The following is a 243-nucleotide window of genomic DNA, read 5'->3' on the forward strand; positions in this document are numbered from 1 at the left end:
AAGGGCTAGGAATAAAAATACAAATACATTATTTATAGAACATAAGTTTATATGAAATCAACTATACCCTCTTTATTTACCTTAGGACTTTTTTGGTTGAGCCAGTCTAAATTAGATTCCAGCTACATCTGTCGGTCTTAAAGCTGGAAGTTGTAAAGGACGTTTGTGGCTTACTGAAAGTTCTGGGTTGCATTAAAATGGCCTCAAAATCAGAAGATTAACTGGATTGACGTTGACCTTTTG

This window comes from Crocuta crocuta, unplaced genomic scaffold, assembly GCF_008692635.1.
Source record: "Crocuta crocuta isolate KB4526 unplaced genomic scaffold, BGI_CrCroc_1.0 scaffold1238, whole genome shotgun sequence".
NCBI lineage: Eukaryota > Metazoa > Chordata > Mammalia > Carnivora > Hyaenidae > Crocuta > Crocuta crocuta.